Raw genomic sequence first — 21,146 nt, 5'->3', positions numbered from 1 at the left:
GATCATGCAGCAGTCTCTTGACACAGGGGTGGTACCGACAGACTGGAAAATTGCAAACGTAATACCGATCCACAAAAAGGGAAACAAAACTGAACCAGGTAACTACAGACCAGTAAGCCTGACTTCTATTATATGCAAACTTATGGAAACTATAATAAGATCCAAAATGGAAAATTACCTATATGGTAACAGGCTCCTGGGAGACAGTCAACATGGTTTTAGAAAAGGGAGATCGTGTCTAACTAACTTACTTGATTTTTTTGAGGATGCAACATCGATAATGGATAATTGCAAAGCATATGACATGGTTTATTTAGATTTCCAGAAAGCTTTTGACAAAGTCCCGCACAAAAGATTAATTCTCAAACTGAACGCAGTTGGGATTCAAGGAAACACATGTACATGGATTAGGGAGTGGTTAACATGTAGAAAACAGAAAGTACTGATTAGAGGAAAAACCTCAGAAAGGAGTGTGGTAACCAGTGGTGTACCACAGGGATCAGTATTAGGTCCTCTGCTATTCCTAATCTACATTAATGATTTAGATTCTGGTATAGTAAGCAAACTTGTTAAATTTGCAGACGACACAAAACTGTCTATTTAAATGCCTAAAAGGCAAAACGTCACCTCCAGCCGTCATTTGTGACAGCTGGAGAAAAAAATTCCAATTAGCATCCTCGTAAAAGAGGATGCTAAATAAATAGGCATTTAACTAATTTTAAAAGAAAAACCAGAAAAAGGACTGTAAATTAAATAAGAATTGTAAAAGGGGAGGTGGTACAGAGCACGCCCCCTAGGGTCCACTGGTCGACAAATGATGCCATGTCGCCAGCAGACTCCGCGTGGGCGTGCTCTAAATGAATCCGGGAACGGAGGAGGGCCCTGAACATGGCCCCGCAGTCAAAGAGACCTTCCCCGCTCATCTTCCGCTTCCTGGTCTTGTAAATGGCCAGTTTAGCAAGAGCCAGGAGCAGATTGACGAGGAGGTCTCTCTTTTTGCTGGAGCCACGAACAGGGTGCCCGAAGATGAGGAGGGTGGGTGAAAAGTGCAGCCAGAACTGCAGCAAGAGGTTCTTCAGCAGCAGGAAGAACGGCTGCAGCCTGGCGCATAAAAAATAAATATGAGCCACCGACTCGGACTGACCGCAGAAAGGGCATGCGGCGTCCGAGTCGGTAAAGTGACGCAGGATCTCTCCTGACGCGAGCGCTCCGTGCAGGACCCTCCAGCCCAGGTCCCCAGCTCCCCTGGAGACCAGCGGGGAGTAAAGGGCCTCCCACTGGGGACCGACGCCCTCCGGCGGTCGGAGGGTCTCCCGCCAAGCGGTGTCTCGGCGGGAGACGAGGGCGGGGAAATGGAGGGTGTGGAGCGTCATCGCGTACAGGGTCCTCCTCGACGCCGATGGCAAGGGGGCCGAGGAGAACTGCGAGATCCTGCTCAGGTTGTTCTCGAGGGGGGGCCGAGGGGGGGCTCGGGCCTTCTGTTCGATCAGCAGGACTGGAGAGCCGGGGGTCGGGGGGGTGGGGGTAGATGGCTCGCCGGTCCTGAGAACTCCCTCGAGATACCTGACAGAGTCTGGGTGCAACGCTGCTTTGCACTCCCGGATCGCTCGGCCGGCCGTCCGGACGGACACCCGAGCCGCCCTGGCGACGAGCGCCTCGGGCGTCAGCCACGCCGAGCGTTCGCGATCCAGGAGATCCCAGACTCTGGTCACCTTGGCCGAGATCAGCGCGCGCCGCACCGAGGGGGACTCCAACGCCTGCGCACCTAGGTGGGGGTTGTGCAGCAGGGGCTCCAGCAGGAGTCCTTGGCCCTTGGTCGGCACGGCGTCTCGGCCGACGGAAAACATGCTCCGGGTCCTGAGCAGGTCCTGGTAGAAGACCGGCAGCTCGGGGAGACGGATTCCCCGCAGGTCGATCCAGAAGAGCTGCCGGTCGTAGCCCAGGTCGTGCAGCTGGCGCAAAAGGAGGGACGCCAGCGTGCACCACTGCGGGGCCGGGTCTGCGTACAGGTATCTCTGCAGGGTCTGGAGGCGGAAGGTGTGCACCTGGCTCCTGATGCACACCAACCCTTGCCCCCCCTCGGCGAGAGGGAGGCTCAGAACCGCCGCAGAGACCCAGTGCTTTCCGGCCCAGAAGAAGTCCGTCAGCTTCCTCTGGACCCTGGCCACAAACTCAGGGGGCGGGCTCAGGACGGTGAGTCGATGCCAAAGCATCGACGCCACCAGTTGGTTAATGACCAGAGCCCTTCCCCTGAAGGAAAGCAGTTTGAGCAGACCCGACCACGACCTCAGTCGCGCAGCCACCTTGTCCTCCAACTCCGTCCAGTTGGCGGCGACCGAGGCCTCCGCGGGGCTCAGGTGGACTCCCAGGTATTTGAAGCTGTCCGCGCTCCACTGGAACTGCTGGAGCGCGGCAGGGAGGGAGTCCGCCCGCCAGGGACCCACCAGTAACCCGGAGCATTTGGTCCAGTTGATCCTGGCAGAGGACGCGGCAGAGTAGACGCTCTGGCAGCTCCGCATCCTCTCCAGATCGGCCGGATCCGAGGCCACCAGGAGCACGTCGTCGGCGTAAGCCGACAGGACCACCCTCGTGTCCGGCGCGCCGAGCGCCAACCCCGTGAGCCTCCCGCGAAGGAGGCAGAGGAAGGGCTCGATGCACAGCGCGTACAGTTGTCCGGACAGAGGGCAGCCCTGATGTACTCCTCTCCTGAAAGTGAGGGGCGCGGTCAGGGACCAGTTGACTTTGATCAAGCACTCGGCAGAGGCGTACAGCATCCGGAACAGGCCCACGAAGTGCGGCCCGAATCCGAATGCTCGCAGGGTTCCGAAGAGATATTCGTGATCCACCCGGTCGAACGCCTTCTCCTGATCCAGGGAGAGGAAGGCGACCGACCGACCGGTCCTCCTGCAGTAGTGCAGGAGGTCCCGAACCAGGAAGATGTTGTCGAAAATCGTCCGGTTCGGGACCGTGTAGGACTGGTCGGGGTGGATCACGTCTGCCAGCACGGACTTGAGCCTCAGGGAGGCGGCCTTGGCCACGATTTTGTAGTCCGTGCATAGCAGCGAGACCGGGCGCCAGTTCTTGAGGCTGCGCAGATCCCCTTTCTTGGGCAGGAGCGTGATAACAGCCCGCCTCATCGAAAGGGGCATCTCCCCGGTCTCGTAGGCTTCCGCCAGGACCCGCGCAAAGGCGGGCCCCAGCAAGTCCCAAAACTTCTTGTAGAACTCCACTTTCAGCCCGTCGATGCCCGGCGATTTGTTGTAGGGCATCTGACTGAGGGCGTCGGTGAGCTCGGCCAGGGTCAGGTGGCCCTCGAACTCGTCCCGCACGCCCCCGCTGACCGTGGGAAGCCCGTCCCACAGAACCCTGCACGCGTCGGAGTCGACGGGATCCGGAGAGAAGAGGGCAGAGTAGAAGGCCCTGGCCCTCTCGTTCACGCTCTCCGGATCCGTCAGAAGGGAGCCGTCCTCCGCCAGGAGGCAGGTGATGTTTTTACGGTCTCCCTTCTTTTTCTCCAACGCGTAGAAGAAGTGTGTGCTGCGGTCCATCTCCCGAAGGAACTGGACCCGCGAGCGCACAAACGCCCCCCGGGACCGCTGGAGCCGCAGGTCCCGCAGGGTGCTCTTCTTCTCCTCGTACGCGCTCTGCTCGAGTTGGTCCCCGCGAGCCAGGCGGCTCTCCAGACCGAGCAGCTCCCTTTCCAGCCGCTCGATCCGCGAGTCCCTCCGCCTGCTCGCGCCCCTCGTGTACTCCTGACAGAGGATCTTGATCTGCGCTTTCCCCACGTCCCACCACTGACGCCACGTGGGGAAGCGAGATCGCCTGCCGTGCCAGACCGTCCAAAAGTCCCGGAAAGACCGCTCAAAGCGCTCGTCCTCCAACAGGCTGTTGTTGAAGTGCCAGTAGGCAGCGGCGTGCCTAGCTGGCGCCACGGCCACCGTCACGACCACCAGGTTGTGGTCCGTGAACGGCGCCGGCCTGATGTCGGAGGAGCGAACGCAGTGAGCGTGGTTCCGCGAGACGTAGAACCTGTCGATCCGGGACTGGGACACCCGCCCCTCCCTCACCCGGGTGTAGGTGAAGGCCGAGGCGTCCGGGTGTTGCCACCGCCAGATGTCCACCAGAGAGAGCCGAGCGATCAGCTCTCTCAGGGCCGCCGACGAGAGCGGGTAGGGTTCCCGCCCCACCCGGTCCGCGGCCTCGAGGGTGCAGTTGAAGTCCCCCCCGAGGACCACGAGCTCGTCGGCGCCGATGGTGTTCAGGTGGGCGGACATCTGGCGGAAGAAGTGAACCCTCGCCGGACCCGTGGACGGAGCGTACACGTTCAAGAGGTGAACGGTAGCGTCCCCGTCCCGGATCCGGTGGTGTAAGAGACGGCCCGGCACGACGTTGACCACATCGAGTACCGTCGGAACGAAGGACCCGGAGAAGAGCGTCGCCACCCCACAAGATGACTCGGTGAGGTGGCTAAACGACACTCTCCCCCCCCACTCTAGCAGCCAGTTGGCCTCGGCCTGCGGTGTCAAGTGGGTTTCCTGCAGGAAGCACACAGAGTAACCTCCCTTTTTCAGGTAGGAGATTACCTGGGCCCTGCGGAAATGGTCCTTGCACCCGTTAACATTGACGGTACTGATGGCATACATGGTCCTCTGTCAGGAGCGGCTGGCGACACTCACGGGAGACCCTGAGATCTCCCGAAGTTCACCAGCTGGTCGTGCAGCTTTCGGGCACGAATGTGCACGCACGTGCCCGAAGTCTTGCTGGCGTGGCCGGCCCTGAGGAAGGATCTCACAGAGTTTAGGACTCTCTCGAAATCCCCCCATTTGTCCAGGGCCAGCTGAACCTTATCCCTGCGGTGGGTGGTGGCCTCCAAGAAGTCCAGGAGCTCCGCCGCAGGGATGTTCGGAGAAGAGGCGGACAGAGCCTCTGAGCCCGCGCCGCACGCGGACTTCGACTCCTCCTCCCTCTCCTCCGGTTCTCCACCGCCCCCCTCGCGGTGAAGAAGCACAACGCACTCACGTTGGTGAGTGAGCGCGTTGCGTCTTATTTTGATTTTCACCGAGTCTCCCGGCGTCCCACCCCCGGGGGACGGCGCGGGAGACATCGGCGGAGGAACCCTCGCGGGCGTCGTCTGCACCCTGGATTTAGGGGGCGCAGACGGGCGCTCGACGCGCGCCGCCGAACCCGACGGCTTGGGTCCCTCTTTCGGGGGCCGAGGCACGGTCTCAGGCCCGTCCCCGACCCTCGGAGGGAGGGGATCTACCCTCTCGGGTTCTTCCCCGCCCTCGGCCGTGGCCACCGGCTCTTTTGGGGGCTCCTCCTGCGCCCCCTCGGTGACTGCGACGGAGACCAGCCCCTCGGCGGTGGGTCGGGGACCGGTCTCGCGGCTCCTTTGCGCTTCCGGGAGGGGATCTACCTCGAGGGCGGCGTCTTCTGCCCTCTCCGGTTCTTCCCCTCCTTTCCGCGCTCCGGCAGCCGACACGAGCGCGGGCTCCTCGGAGCCCGCCTCTGCCTCGGCGGGTGTTTCAAAGCCCCCCTCCGCGGCGGTGCGAGAGCCGGAGCTCTCGTCCCCGCAAGAGAGGGACGCCCGAGGCAGTTTTAGTTCTTTCTTTGAGAGGGGACGCTCCTTTCCCCCCTCCGGCCCCTCGGCGGGGGTCTCTTTCGCGTGCTCCCCGGAGCATGTTTCCGCCTCGTGGCCCGAGTCCATCTCCTCACCGGAGACGGCAGGACGAGGCAGATCTTTCTCTGGGAGGGGCGTTTCCTCCCCCCCCTCCGGCCCCTCGCCGGGGGTCTCCCGGATGGGCTCCTCGGGAGCCGGCTCGGCCACGGGGGCCGAGACCGTCTCCCCGCCTGAAAGAGGAACCCGCGGTGGATCTTTCTCCGGGAGGGGCGTTTCCTCACCCCCCTCCGGCCCCTCGGCTGGGGTCTCCCGCATTTCCGCGGAGTCCGCTTCTGCCTCGGGGGTTGGTTTAGCCGCCCCCTCTTCGGCAACACCGGGTTCTGGGCCCGTGTCGCAGTCGGAGAAGGACGGCGCCCGAGGCAGCTGCTCCGCGGGTGAACCCTCCTTCGCCCCCTCGGCCGGCCCCTCGACGATGGAGTCGGGGCCGACGTCCGCGGTCTCTTGCGGCGCGGGGAGGGGAACCGCCTCGAGGGCTTCTTCCGGTCTCTCGGCGGGGGCCTCCTCCATGGGCTCCGCTTCTTCGGCGGAGCCCCGGACCGCCTCGGCAGGTGGATGTTTCTCCCCCTCGTTGACATGACGAGGGCCGAGGCCCCCGTTGCCGGTGGAGGGGGGACGCCGAGGCGGGCGTTTGGGTTTCGGAGGGCTTTCTTTTGTCCCCCCGGGGACCCTCGCCAAGAGACCGGTTTTAGTGCACTTATGTGCACAGGTGGGGAAGAGGGCTTGTGCTTTCCTCTTCCCCCTTATGCTGCCAGAGAAGGTCCCCCGCCCCGTCGCGGCAGCGGGGAGCTTGCCTTCGGTGGCGTTTCTCTGCACCCGCTCAGGGAGGAGATGTTTTATTTTACGGGCGGCTTTACCGCCCTGCCTCGCAGGGGGTTCCGGCGAGGGAGTCTCCTTTTCAGGAGCGCCCCCTGACCCGCCGCCAGACGACGAGGCGGTGCGTTTCGTCTCCCCCCGCTTGGCCTCCCCGGCGGACCCGGCTGCTGCCGCCTTCTTTTTGCTGCGGTCGGCGACCACGGTCCACCCGGCGGCTTTCTCCCCCGGCGCGCTTACGGTAGGCGCGGAGGGTCCGGCCGCCTCGGGGGCCTCCTCCCCCTTCCCCTCCTTTGATGTTACCGGGAGGGGGGCGGGTGTCGTCTTGCCCCCCTCCGCGGGCCTCTTTGAGGGCCCCGGGGGCGAGGTGGACTCGGAGGGGCGCGGTGCAGGCGCGGGTGGCTTTGTGCCCTGCTGGAGCTTGGGGCACCTCTTCTTCTGGTGCCCCAGCTCCTTGCAGTGGTAGTACCGCACCTCCTCCGATGAGTAAAAGATGACATAATTGGTCCCTTCGAAGGGGACCACGAAGCTGCCCTCCGCCACGTCCTGACCCGCCAGTTGAATGGTCACCTGGCGGCGGAAAGATAATATATGGCGGAGGTGCTGGTCTTTGCAGCCTAGGGGGAGGGGGTGGATTGATGTCTTTATCTCCCCCAAGGCTTGCAAATGGGGCCTGAGCAGGTCGTCCCTCAAGAAAGGTGGCACGTTTGAAAGGACGACCCTAGTGCCCAGGCCCGCCACCGCAAGACCCCTCTCGATTGCCGTGTTCGCAGCGGCCTCCGACTTTAAGAAAAATACGGCTTTACCGTACATTTTAGAGGCCGCCACGATCGCCGATGGCCCCACCACCTTGGCCATGGCCTTGATAAAGCTCTCAATCGAGAGGGAGTCCTTCAGGAGGCACCTGACTCCGTGCCTCCTGGTAATGTTTTTAAAAGGTGCTGCAGCCACCTTTGCCCACTTTATCGGGGCTTCTTGAGCTTGCCCGCTCATTTTTATATTTTTTATTTTTATTTATTTATTTATTTAAACAAAAACAAAAGGAAATAGACAGACTCACCCCTGCACTCCAATAGTGCAGGGGTGCGCAAAACAAAATAGGAAAAAAAGAACTAACGTTTTTTTTTTTTTTTTTTTTTTTTAAAAAAACAAAACAAAATAAACACACACCCTGCACTCCAATAGTGAGGGGCAAATCTCCCCAAAAAGTTTATTTAGTTTTTTTCAAAAATAAAACAAATATTGTTTTATGTATTATTCATTATATATATATAATATTATAGCAATTTTTTTTTTTAATTGTTTATCTTATCCCGTTTTATTCCCCCCCAAAGGAAATAAAACGAGATAAAATGAAAACAATAATAATAATCAAAATAAATAAATCCAGTTAAAGGTTTTCTTTTTAAAAATAAAAACCTTCAACTAAAAAATATAATAAAAATAAGAAACAGGGCAGACAAAAGTGCCTGCCCTTCCCTTACTCTGCTCAAGGCAAGAGCAGGGGATTTTTAAAACAAAACGATTTTTAAAACAAAGTCAAAAACAGTTTTTCAAGGCAAAAATAATTTTAAAATAAACGAGATAATGTGCTCTTAATTATAAAATCAAAAAGCACCTAAAATAAAAGTGAGAAACCAAAGTTAAAATTCAAAGAAGGAAAAAAATAAAAATCAACCAAAAGAAAAAAATCCAAAATGGCCACCCCCCTGCACTTACAATGCAAGTGCAGGGAGACAAACAAACCAAAACAAACAAACACTTATTTTAAAGAAAAGAACCGTTCAAAAATTAAAATTCTTTAACTAAAAGGTGCACCACTACTTTAAACAAATGCAAAGAACCAAAAATTTTCCAAAATAAAACTTGAAACAACTGTTTTTTTAAATTTTTTCTAAAGGATAAGCAGGAGCTCCACTCATGGGTGACCTGCTCCAGACAACACAAAAATAGGGGGAGTGGCAAACACTGTTGCAGCAGTAAAGGTCATTCAAAATGATCTAGACAAGACTCAGAACTGGGCAGACACATGGCATATGACATTTAATAAAGAAAAGTGTAAGGTAATAAAAATGTACATTATAAATATCATATGGGAGTGTGAGGCGTGTGAGTACAAATGGATTTTCCAGACAGTGATTTACGTGTAACAATTAAAATTTTATTTAATATTACACGAGAAAAAAAAGAAAAATAATAAAAAAGGATGTGAGGGAGGGAGTGCGGGAGTAATCAAAAACAAAGGAACGGAAGCCTCTTAGTCCTCGTCGTGTTCTGCTTTAATCCAAAAAATAAAACAAAAGGAATAAAAACAGAAAAGAACCAGTTAGTAAGGCCCCCGTTCGTGACACAGTCCACAACAACCAAGTACTCCTCCAGCCTTTTTCTCCCCGCCTCTATTCCTTAGGACCAACCCCGAACACAGTAGCACGTTTCCTTTAATATGCAAACCCCGCCCCAGTAGTCAGTGGATCACCAATCCCAAACTGACAGGTATCCTTAATTTCACTTGACTCCAGTGGCTGGAATTTACATACTCGTACTTCCGCCCCTCACCAAGGTGCCGCCCCTTAAAAAGATGACTTTTGTCATGGTCACAAGACCTTGGTAAGGGAAATCCCGAGTTGGTTTGATGCCTTCTACTGTTGGGAGGCTGAATTGCAGACCGAAACCCCTTTGACTCATCACATATCCCACACCTCAGAGTGGAGCCGAAGGAACACTCGGAAACCTCTAACCCCTCCTTTTCCCCTCCCTCCCGGGAAAAAAAATCAGCGTTTTGATGTAACTTACCTGCACGATGCCTTATTTGAAAGGCGAAGGGTTGGAGCGCCAGGTACCACCGCGTAATCCTAGCGTTTGAATCCTTCATTGTGTCTAACCACTTTAAAGAAGCGTGATCTGTGATGAGTACAAAGGGTCGTCCCAGAAGATAGTATTTTAAGGACTCCACCGCCCATTTTACTGCCAGGCATTCTTTCTCTACCACCGAGTACCTTTGTTCTCTCGGCAGTAACTTCCGACTAATATATAATATCGGGTGTTCTATACCATTTTTTTCCTGGGACAGAACCGCCCCCAGACCAGTCTGCGATGCATCAGTCTGAAGGATGAACTCTCGGCTGAAATCCGGGCTTACTAATGCTGGGGCCTGACTCAAATTAGTTTTAATAGATTCAAAGGCTGTCTGACACTCTGCACTCCACTTAATTTTATTTGGAGCGTTCTTTTTAGTGAGATCAGTGAGAGGGGCGGCTATAGTGGAAAAGTGTGGAATAAAGCGGCGGTAATAACCAGCCAATCCCAACAATGATCTCACCTGGGTTTTTGTGGTAGGTACCGGTGAATCCAACAAAGCCTGGACTTTTGAAACCAACGGTTTCACTCTACCCTTACCCATTATGAAACCTAAATATTTTGTTTCTTCTTTTCCAATAGCGCACTTTGCCATGTTTGCTGTGAGCCCCGCCTTCCTCAGAGACTGTAGGACGGCTTTTAATCTACTCAAATGTTCTTTCCAGGAAGAACTGTATATGACTACATCATCGATATATGCAGCTGCATACTCTCGATGAGGTTGTAATACCCTGTCCATCAGTCTCTGGAAAGTTGCGGGAGCTCCATGAAGTCCGAACGGCATAGTACAAAATTGAAAAAGACCATCTGGGGTTGAGAATGCCGTTTTCTCACGAGAGGCTTTTGCTAATGGAATTTGCCAGTATCCTTTCGTCAGATCCAAAGTTGAAATAAACCGAGCTCGCCCCAGCCTGTCTAAGAGTTCATCTACCCGAGGCATGGGATATGCATCAAACTTAGAGATAGCATTCACCCTCCTAAAGTCTATACATAACCGTAGTGACCCATCTGGTTTGTCTATTGGTACAATTGGGCTACACCACTCACTTCGGGAAGGTTCAATTATCCCAAGTTTCAACATACACTCCACCTCCCTCCGGACAGAATCTCTCCGACTTTCTGGAATGCGATACGGTCTCTGTCTAACTCTCAGACCTGGCGGAGTGATAATAGCATGTTCAATCAAATGCGTTCTTCCGGGCACGTTAGAAAACACATCACCAAACATTTTGATTAAATTGCTTACCTCTTTGCGTTGATCAGGAGTTAATTGTTCCCCCATCGGAACCCCAGCTGCTGATACTGGCTCAATTGAGGGTCCATAGTCCTCTCCCTCCTGTTCGGGAGATATAAAATGGACCTCCCGTTCTTTCCACGGTTTGAGGAGATTAACATGATAAATTTGATTTTCCTTCCGACGCCCAGGCTGTCGGATCTCATAATTAACTTTTCCAATTGCTCGAATGACCTCAAAGGGACCCTGCCATTTAGCAAACAACTTAGATTCTGATGAGGGAAGCAACAACAACACTTTGTCTCCAGGTCGAAAGTTCCTAATTCTTGCATTTTTATTGTAGCTTTGCTGCTGCTTCTGCTGTGCCACTTTGAGATTGTCATGTGCCAATCGACCGACTAATTCTAAGCGATCGCGTAGCTGTAATACATATTTCACTATATTTTTAGAGTCTTTTGACTGTTCTTCCCAGCCTTCTCTTATGAGATCCAAGATACCCCGCGGCTGCCGACCGTACAAGAGCTCAAACGGAGAGAACCCCGTTGAGGATTGTGGTACCTCACGAACTGCAAAGAGCAAGTAGGGAAGCAGTTTAGCCCAATTACGTTTCTCCTGATCTACAAAGCGGCGCAACATACTTTTTAAAGTCTGATTAAATCGTTCAACAAGCCCATCCGTTTGAGGATGAAAAACTGAGGTTCGAATTGAACGGATTTTCAATAATTTGTATAATTGCTGAATACAGCCAGACATAAAATTAGTGCCCTGATCAGTGAGAATTTCTTTCGGGATTCCCACCCTAGAAAATATTTTAACCAATTCATTTGCTACTACTTCTGCACTCATAGAGCGTAAGGGAACAGCTTCTGGATATCGTGTTGCGTAGTCCACTACTACCAAAATATACCGATATCCTGACTCTGCTCCCTCCAGAGGGCCTACTAAATCTACACCAATCCTCTCAAACGGTACTCCAATAATTGGCAGTGAGACCAGAGGTGCGGGGCGAACTAACTTAGGGGCAGCTAATTGACATTCAGGACACTCAGATACATACTTCCGCACAAGACCATAAACCCCTGGCCAAAAAAACCGGGCCAGAATTCGTTCCTGAGTCTTTTCAGTTCCCAAATGACCTGAAAATGGAATGTCATGCGCCAATCTCATGACTTCTGACTGAAAAGGCCTAGGAACCAATAACTGTTTTACGAGCTGTCCCGTCCCGGGAGCCCGGGTTATTCTATATAATAAGTGCCCAGATACAGAAAAATGCGGAAATACCACTGGTTGTCCTTCCTGCATATCCTTCCCCTCAACATATCTAACCTGTTTCCAAGCATACTGTAATGTGGGATCATTTTGTTGTTCATAGCCCAGGTCAATATCTCGGTCCCAATGATTAGGTACGCTGAGAGGAGTGTCTTTTATTATGTGACCTTCCACATCAGTAACCTCGCAGCCCCGGTCACACTGAACACCTACTCCTTTACCCTGCCGTTTACAAGATTGGTTTACCTTTGAGTCAGACCCCTCCCCTTGTCGTCTCAGAGTTCCCTCATATTTTTCCACCCTGCGCTCTCTCTTTGTTTTTCTTGGGCGGATTTTAGGGTTAAACAGGTCGGATTGTAACGGGAAAATCTCGCCAATTGTTTTCTCCCGTTGCTTAGATTGTCCCCTGGTAGAAACTAAGACCATTTCCCGACCTAAAATACGATCAAAAAACGGCCAGTCTCTTCCCAGGAGAACAGGGTATGGTAAACATTGCGCTACAGCCACTTTAACGTAAGCTGAGTAACCATCAACAGTAAGTCTAACTTTAGTGGTGGGATAAACCCGAGTTTCTCCATGGATACATGAGATAGCCACTTTACCCTGTGGCTCCCAGGTTACCCCCTCCAAAAGAGCTTGTCGAATCAATGTTTGTGCACACCCAGAGTCTGCAAATGCATTAGTACTCTTATCCCCGACCTGTACTCTTAATTGATAAGGGCCCTCCCAACATTCCCCAGTGTTCTTACCTGTTACTGCCGACCAGGATCTTCTTGCCAGGTCTACCTCCATCATTGGACAATCCCTGGCTATATGTCCGGGCTCATTGCATCGGTAACAGACTGGGGTAGAAGGCACCAACGGGGTTTGCTTGTCCTGTGAGTCGGTGACCGACAGGTTAGGGGGGTTTTCTCTCGCCCAAGATGGGGCTAACCTCGACCTCCATGGTCTGAAGGTCTGGTTACCTCCTCTGGGCTTCACTGATGGGTTGGTCCTGGTTAGTTTAGGCGCAGGAGTGGGGTCAGAGGCGGCGCCTTCATTCGCATCCTCATAAGCCTCCGCCAGGATGATGGCCTTCTCGAGAGTGGTAGGTTGATTCCTTTTAACCCACTCCCGATTTCCTGGCGGTAGTATGGAGGTGAACTGCTCTATAGCGATCTTCTGCACCAGTTCTTGGGGTGTGTGTTCTTCCGGTTGCAGCCACCGGGTGCACTGATCCAGGAGATACTGTCCCGCAACCCGGGGCCGCACCCCCTTGGACAGCTGGTATTCCCGGAAACGGCGCCGGTATGTTTCTTCCGTGATCCCGAGGCGTGAGAGAATGGCTTCTTTTACTTTTATATAATCCGCGGCCTCCGAGGCCATCAAGGCTCTGTACGCTGCTTGCGCCTGTCCTGTCAAACAGGGTGCCAATTTCATGGCCCAGTGTTCCTTGGGCCACCCTGCTGCTTCTGCCACTCTCTCAAAGGTGACCAAGAACGCCTCAGGATCATCTTCCGGAGTCATCTTCTGTAGCTTTGGTTGTGAAGAAAACATCCGGGCAACCGCTGTTTCCGCCGCTGGTGTCGAGATTTTCTCTACCAGCTGACCAAAGAACTGGGCGAGCTGTTCCTGGCGCCGTGCTTCCCTCTCCTCTCGCTTCTCCTCCTGCTCCCTAAACATCGCCAAAACTGTAGCTGGATCCATCTCCCACAATGACACCACGTGTGAGGCGTGTGAGTACAAATGGATTTTCCAGACAGTGATTTACGTGTAACAATTAAAATTTTATTTAATATTACACGAGAAAAAAAAAGAAAAATAATAAAAAAGGATGTGAGGGAGGGAGTGCAGGAGTAATCAAAAACAAAGGAACGGAAGCCTCTTAGTCCTCGTCGCGTTCTGCTTTAATCCAAAAAAATAAAACAAAAGGAATAAAAACAGAAAAGAACCAGTTAGTAAGGCCCCCGTTCGTGACACAGTCCACAACAACCAAGTACTCCTCCAGCCTTTTTCTCCCCGCCTCTATTCCTTAGGACCAACCCCGAACACAGTAGCACGTTCCCTTTAGTATGCAAACCCCGCCCCGGTAGTCAGTGGATCACCAATCCCAAACTGACAGGTATCCTTAATTTCACTTGACTCCAGTGGCTGGAATTTACATACTCGTACTTCCGCCCCTCACCAAGGTGCCGCCCCTTAAAAAGATGACTTTTGTCATGGTCACAAGACCTTGGTAAGGGAAATCCCGAGTTGGTTTGATGCCTTCTACTGTTGGGAGGCTGAATTGCAGACCGAAACCCCTTTGACTCATCACAGGGAGATACTGAAATTGGAGGTCTTCATCTAGACAATGTGGGGAAGCTATAAAAAAGGCTAACAAGATGCTCGGATACATTGTGAAAAGTGTTGAATTTAAATCAAGGGAAGTAATGTTAAAACTGTACAATGCACTAGTAAGACCTCATCTTGAATATTGTGTGCAGTTCTGGTCACCTCGCTATAAAAAAGATATTGCTGCTCTAGAAAGAGTGCAAAGAAGAGCGACCAGAATTATTCCGGGCTAAAAGGCATGTCATATGCAGACAGGCTAAAAGAATTGAATTTGTTCAGTCTTGAACAAAGAAGACTACGTGGTGACCTAATTCAAGCATTCAAAATTCTAAAAGGTATGGACAGTGTTGACCCAAGGGACTTTTTCAGCCTGAAAAAAGAAACAAGGACCAGGGGTCACAAATGGAGATTAGACAAAGGGGCAATCAGAACAGAAAATAGAAGGCACTTTTTTACACAGAGAATTGTGAGGGTCTGGAATCAACTCCCCAGTAATGTTGTTGAAGCTGACACCCTGGGATCCTTCAAGAAGCTGCTTGATGAGATTTTGGGATCAATAAGCTACTAACAGCCAAACGAGCAAGATGGGCCGAATGGCCTCCTCTCGTTTGTAAACTTTCTTATGTTCTTATGTTCTAAAACCACATCTTTCTCTGTTTCGGTTTCCCTTTCTCACCTATCAGCATGTGGGCTTGCTACTTGAAAATCACGGTCTGTGTCTTCCCTGGTAAGCCTTTCTGTACTGTCTACAGGTTGCTGCCTTGTTCTTGGTCATCGTGATCGGATGGGGGTCTGTTTTTCTTCTTCCAGGTGGTCAAGAGATGGGGAGAGAAAACCACAGGGTAGTAATAGTTCACAATTAAGTGTCCTCTCTGGACCACTTTCATTTTCTGGTTTCACTATAAAGGCAGGAATGTCTTCTGCAATTTGTTTAACAACAACATAGACCGTAGAATCCCAGCGATCAGAAATCTTATGTTTGCCTCGGATCCCTGTATTGCTCACTAGAACCCTGTCACCTTCAATGATCACGGATGCCGTAACCTTGTGGTCCCATCTGCGCTTATTGGCTTGCTGGCTTTTCTCAGCTGATCTAGTGTCCAATTCATATGCATACTTAAGCCGTCTTCGGAGCTGTTTTGTGTACCATTTTACCCCGCAGGACCTAAACCAAAACAAAGATCAATTGGTAGTCGAGCTTGCCGCCCAAACTTAAGAAAAAATGGGGACTCCCCAGTGATGTCATTGCGAGTGCAATTATAGGTGTGGACTAAAGGCCACACATAATGACACCACTCTCCCTTCTTCCTGTCATTGAGGGTTCCAAGCATATCTAATAGAGTCCTATTAAATCGTTCAATGGGATTACCTCTGGGATGGTAAGGTGTGGTACGAGACTTGACCCCAGCAATTTCACACAGTTCAGCTATCAGCTCAGATTCGAAATTGGCACCTTGATCACTGAATTCTTTGAGGAAACCCATAGTGGAGAACTAAATATTAATAAAGTCTTATTTTGATTTAATAAAACTTTGTTTTTTTAACAGTAATAAAACAACTCTAGTCCTTTGTTGGTAACAAACACTATAAAATAGTAATAAAATAATGTATATTTTATAGCGGGTTACAATTACATTTTACCTTTACAGAAGCATTGCTGTTACAGGATGGTGAAAAACACACATTACAGTGTCCCTCACAGTGATGTCCAGATCTGTTACTGTAGGCTGTGTAACAGTAATTACACAGATAGGTGGCACCCAGAAAACCTTTCAAATTAACAATACCGTAGAAATGATTCATGTAAAGAAACAGAAATACAGTTTTGCTTTTTGGTTGCGTATCTGTTTGGTGTTTCAGGAACACACCCTTTTGAGGACATCTGTACCACACCACAATTTTAACATCTAGGGCCTGTTCAAATTGATCTATGTCAGCAAATGAAACCATCTGATGTTCATTTAACTCCACACGTTGTTTAAGTTTTAAAGCCTCATCCATACACATATCATAGGCACCCCTGAATTCTGGAAATAACAAGCTCAGAACACTGCAAGCAAAACATAATTGATTGTCTCTGTTGTAACATATAATCAGACGTTTGGCTTTTTTTCTAATAAGCTCACTTTTAATTAAGGTCTGCAAACCTCTCCTTAAACCACCTCCTTCAGGACACCTTATAACCTGGACAATCAACATCAAAGAATCATCAGCCAAAATTTCACTATGACTTTGAAGGAGAGCTTCAATCTGACTGAAAAAATCGTCTAGACTTAAATTGTCTCCAGTCATTTTTACATACACTGGTATATCTAAGGATCCTGCTCTTAATTCAAGTTGCACAATGTCTGTGGGTCTTAACGTTCTAAAAACCTCACTCAACATATTCTCGAATGTTTCATGCAGCACAGTAAAAACTTCAGCGTAGGAATCCAAATCATACAGGTGTGTAAAGTTAAGAGGTTGCTTCAATTCGATATTGTTAAAGATAGGTATGTGTATAAGCTGTACACCTTCCCCACCAATTCTATCCCCATCATTAACCCTATGGGGTTCTGTAAACCAGAAGGACCAGCCACTTGATCATCATCTTTTACACCAGCCCCCAGGACTTCTATGCTAAAAGAGTCATCCTGACAAGCCCTGCTGTTTAAGCTACCCCCTATTTGGCTTTCCATATCTACACTCTCTGTAGTAACATGAATTTCTCTAGACATTTCTTGCAAAAGCTTATCCAGAGAGTCAAAATTGATCTAAGTCAATTTAGCATCATGAATAACCCTTGAGTTAGTGTAATTTATATTAGGGATAATGTCATTTATAGAGGGACTATCTATAGAAAGCTCATCAATCAGAGCCTTGATTTGCGTTAAATTACACAAGTTATAATTTAAATCATTTAATAGTTTGTCTAGATAGTCAAAATTCTCAAAAGCTTCTAAATTTAGGGGGTGAACAGTGCTTGGTCTTACATCTAGGGTTGGAAACTTATAATGTGTAGGGGATCTTGTATTTAAGGTACTTTGGGGGATGATTACAGAATTACCCACAGAATTTGACACAGTTTGACTCAGATCAATTGAAACCTTTTTATTTTTTTGAACAACAGTCGCAGCACCATCATTAGCAGAATCATCATCAACATTAATTTCCATATGCTTCCTCTTACAAGTTTTTTTCATTATTGCGCTACAATTACAAAGTTACTGTTTTAAAAAACCCAGAGTTTTCAACAGGGTTATTAAGGTTTGTATATTATGATACACCTCAGGGTCAGACATTAGGTCCCTTATAACAGGGTGTCTGTAAATGATCTGATCTATAGTCATGTGTACATGTTTCAAGAGCTCTACACTGTGATACCTAATATTCGAAGATGAGGCTGGCGTTGGTTTTGGTCTAAGAGGTACTTCTGAGACTGTTGGGGTGACTCTTGGTCTCGATGAAATGTGTAACCTTCTGGAAATTCTACGCGGCCTTTTAGACTTTGAATCCCTGATGACTGATGTTTCATCCTCTGAAGAATCACTGTCCACAATAAGAGTAGGTCTAGCGGGTCATTCTAAATGAAAATATACCAAAATATACAATCAGACCAACATACATTAACAGATGCTTAATGAAACATTTAACATTCTTTAAAAAAAAAAAAAAAAAAAAAAACTTTTGAGAGGTATTTTTTCAGATTTTGGTTGTTTATTGTTGGTCTCTGTGGGGGTCCACGCCTTTACATCTGTACCCTCTGATGTACTGGCCACGTCTTTCCTTTGGGTTTCTTCAGGGCTTTCTAAAAATAATAATAATATAAATGATTGAATATGATTGTTTTATTAATCTAAAATAATTAATATTAATTATAAATGATCAAACATATTTTATTAATCTATAAAACAATACTGTTCATACTTTTAGACACTTCTGAGTCCAAAGGTAGGTCACTGAAAGATGTCTTGAAGTACTCTTCCAGTTGATCGGGGTCTTCAAAGTAGTCAGATTCTAAAACAGAATGAAACAGGAATATTTTTAAAAACGAAATAATAATAATAAAAAATAACATAAAAAAAATAATACAAATAATAACTTTTAATAATTGTACATAACTTAATTTCCAAATATATAATAATTACATATTTATATTTGTTAATAATAATAAAAAAACAGACATATGGATAGTTTGTAATAGCATAAACTTTTAAAACACAAATTTACTCACTTTTATACGTGGTCACTGAGAGATTATTTAAAAAGTCCTCAGGGATGACCTGTGATGTCAATAGCTCAAGCTGGATGTGCTCTCCAGGGGGCACTTTTGTAATATAAAGACGGCATGAATACTTAAGAGAAAAAAAAAAGATTGTAATATTTTGGTCTAGCGAGAGTATGTTACATATCCTTATAACCCTGAGTCTCTAAGACCCATAAAGGTGAAAGAGCAATAATAGGCTGATCGATGTATTGATCAATCACTGCCTCTTCATGTGAAATTAAATGTTCTTCTATAAGCTCCTCGATATCTATAAAATATGAAAAATATAAAATTATAATAATAATAATAATAATAATAATAATAATAATAATAATTATAATAATAATAATAATAAACTAAAATTCAAAATGTTAAGTATGTATTTATAATCGATTTTATATCTCTGAGTTACAGACCCAACACCGCTAGGGTCTTCATTCACAAGTTAAAACACCCTTTTCCATAGGCGTAACAACATACATTTCCATGCAAATATTTCTAAACATAGAGGCTTACGCTCAGAGTTAAAACGCGTTTCAAACATTTACATTTCTAAACATAGAGGTACGTACCTTGTAACAGATCATTGTTCTTGTTTGGTTCACTGTCCATTTATAGCGATAGTGTGTTTGCGTGATTCGTTCTTGACGGTTTCGGACTTTTTTTTCTTACATATCCTGAGAGTCGCAATTATATAGTCTATAAAGCTGTGGTCAAGGCGGCCCTAACCACCGGGGGCAGGGTCAGGAAAACATATTCAAGTTGCAATAACATCATGTTTTCCAAACAGTAGCAAACCTAGACTACTGGTAATCTTTTTGAAGGCATCTGTATATTTAAGTTGAGAAAACATAATATTTTCCTTGTGCTGACATACAAATATGACTACCGCATAAGGGTCTAATTTGTTGGATGAAGTGCATGGTGTAACATGATATAAAAATGATACATGTATCTGGGTAGGGTTTGGGACATACCCTCACTGTCTCTGCTCTGGGCTGTCATAGGAACTCGATCTAACGATCTAAACCCCTACAACACAAATACTACCATCTACTTTCTAGCAGCTGTAGATACAGTCTAGCCCTATTTTAAAAGATCCTGCTACCCATCACTTGGCCTTACTGGTAAGGCTCCACCTGCTGGAGATGAACCAAGCAAAGCTGCAGGCAGTTACTGAGGAAGTGAGCATTCCTTCTATCACTACACTAACTTTAAACAGTAGCATTTAACATGAAGCATATTGGTCAAGCAACAAGAGAGATAGTGAGTCGTTATTCAAATCTGTTGATGATAAAAACACTTACCGTATTTTTCTTTTTTATTTGCTATACAACTCATATTCTGATTTATCTATCTTTAAAAAAAAAAAAAACATAAAAAAAAAAATCATTTACAATTAATTTGTGTCTTGCTACACTGGAAATGACCCTGGCTGCATGCAATATAAAGTATATATAGATTTGGAGATACGAGTTGTGAATTACAGAAATACTTCTTCCTTGGTGCTGAAGCCCCATCATTACGTGACCCTTTAAAAAGCACAAGTAAGATTTTGCATGGTCATACTATACGGTGACTCCGTGTTCAATGTTTTGCACTTGTTAAAATATCAAATAAACACTCCCTGTAGAATAACTGGGTTTTAAAAACTATGCTTAGAGTATGTGAGATAGGGCAAGACAAAATACAGATAAAGCAGGTGAACATTATGTTTTCAGTGGTAACTTTCTATTTAAATAATGGCTGCTTTCAGCCCTGTTCATTACGTGTAAAATCGAATGAAAAATATTCTCACTCATTTTTGGAAATATCTAACAAATATAACTTATAAAGGGGTCATTACATCAGCATGTGCATACATTAGGTTAATTGATTTAAAAACAGAACACAGCAGTAAGTTCTTTCTAATCTTTTTGAAGGCATCTGTACATTTAAGTTGAGATAACATCATGTTTTCCAAACAACAACAAAACCTTGACTACAGGGTTCCTGGATAGATAATTTTCAGAGGTAATTTCCTATGTAAATATTGTCTGATTTCAGCACACATTTACCCAGTCTGCTCATTATGTGTAAAATCGAATGAAAATATTGTCAAAGTGTGTTTCATGCGCATGTGCAGTGTAAAGGAACCGCCCCCTATTTAAGTCACAGAACAAGTTTTAAAATCATTCCTCAGCTAAAGTTTGAAGAGAGAGGAAGCAATGAGAGTGAAAGAACTCAGGCAGGACATGGGCGTTTGTCTGTGGAATTTTTTTTTGTTTTTTTTGAAAAAGGTAAGAGCTTTTTTCAGAAATTGTACTCTGGTAGTTTTGTTTTTGTTATTTTATAAATATTTCATTTATTGCTTTTGTGATACACTGTTTTAAACTTTCTCCTGTTTCAACTATTGGTTTCTGTATGTAAAATATGTTTACACCTTGCATAAGTTAACATAAGCATTTATAAAACTTGGGTAACCCCCTATCCCCTGATTACATATATAATATATATATATATATATATATATATATATATATATAGTATATATATATATATATAAAATATATATATATATATATATGTGTGTGTGTGTGTGTGTGTGTCCTGGTAAAATATGTTTAACATAAGTGTGTGTGTGTGTCCTGGTAAAAATTAGTTACACCTTGCATAAGTTAACATAAGCATTTATAAAATTTGGGTAACCCCTATCCATTATTTTTATTTCATATATATATATATAATAATATATATAT

This window comes from Polyodon spathula, chromosome 7 (assembly GCF_017654505.1).
Source record: "Polyodon spathula isolate WHYD16114869_AA chromosome 7, ASM1765450v1, whole genome shotgun sequence".
In the NCBI taxonomy this organism is placed as follows: domain Eukaryota; kingdom Metazoa; phylum Chordata; class Actinopteri; order Acipenseriformes; family Polyodontidae; genus Polyodon; species Polyodon spathula.
The sequence above is the reverse complement of the archived record's forward strand: the minus strand, read 5'-3'. Positions refer to the sequence as shown.